This window comes from Sinocyclocheilus rhinocerous, unplaced genomic scaffold, assembly GCF_001515625.1.
Source record: "Sinocyclocheilus rhinocerous isolate Xijiao unplaced genomic scaffold, SAMN03320098_v1.1 scaffold19, whole genome shotgun sequence".
Taxonomy (NCBI): domain Eukaryota; kingdom Metazoa; phylum Chordata; class Actinopteri; order Cypriniformes; family Cyprinidae; genus Sinocyclocheilus; species Sinocyclocheilus rhinocerous.
The window spans coordinates 2,840,160-2,841,416 of NW_015638975.1; the positions used below are offsets into that span (position 1 = coordinate 2,840,160).

The following is a 1,257-nucleotide window of genomic DNA, read 5'->3' on the forward strand; positions in this document are numbered from 1 at the left end:
GGGGACTTTTGGCATACTCTTTTCAACATACTATGCTTTGGGACACATTTATTCTAATCTCATATACTATTTAGGATGGATAGTATGAACATTGAGACGCAGGGTAAGACTGATTTTCATGCATACTGTAAATCCAAATGCTGGTACATTATTACACATTGTGCAAGTGCATGTTATCATGATGGTTATTTAGAAATCACGGTTATTAAAAAAATACACTACTGTTCAAAAGCTTATGGTATTTTTTTTACTTTAGAAATGAATAGTATTTTTAGCATACCATGAAACATCATTTAGCAAAGATGTATTAAATTGATCCAAACAAAAAATAAAAATGATCTTTAAAATAGCATCATATGACCCCTTTAAATTGTAATTGCATTTCACAATATTACTGTTTGAACTGTATTTTTGACCAAACAAAAGCTTTGGTGAGCATAAGAGATGGCTTTCAAAAACTTTTAAAGAAAATGTACTGATCCTAAACTTTTGAGCAGTAGTGTACATAATAAATTTTTTGTTTGTTTTTTAGTGCTGTCAAACGATTAATCGCAATTAATCGCATCCAAAATAAAAGTTATTTTTTTTTTACAACAAGAAAAGTTACTGACAATTTAGTATCTGGAAGACTACTGAATGTCCCTAAACTTCAGTCTGAACTCAAAATCTGATGCACTGTGGTAGGGGTCAAAGTTCACTGGAAAAAAGTACAATGAAGTATTCATGCTGTAAATGTTGTAGAATACTTGTTAATTTTTAATGTGCAACTCTGTAATTTAGGGGTCTCCAACCTTTTTTACACCATGGACTGGTTATGTTTTTAAAAAATTCTCATGGACCAGCTGGGGGGGGGTGTATATATATATATATATATAATAAGTCTACAGATTTATGATAAGCTATGAAAAACTTACTCTTTGTTTATGTCTTAAGTGAACGTAAACAGTGGTGAAAGAAATCTCAAGTGCATCATTATATTGGATCCGTGCATTCGGTCTTAAAGGGGCAGCAGCCTATAAATACCTGCTGTTCCATAAGCGCCACCTGTTGTCAGAGAGTGACATTTGCGTCTCATTCACAAAGCTAAAACCAAACCATTCAGTTTTTGCTTAAAATTTCGAAATTATACAATCTAATTGCAATCTAAACATGTATTTAGCATCTTTGTTTGGATCATGATTAAAATGCAGTGGTTGCCTCTGATTTTAAATAGAAAAACCACAGGCAAAGCATTAGTTTGTTTATATGAAGAGATTT

The 1,257-nt window shown here is 31.8% G+C and overlaps 1 protein-coding gene across 1 annotated transcript in view; it reads right to left on the reverse strand.

Moving 5' to 3' along the window:
• The window catches only part of LOC107750550 (pleckstrin homology domain-containing family A member 7-like), a 107,530-nt gene that overhangs the window by 22,558 nt on the left and 83,715 nt on the right, over positions 1-1,257 (reverse strand).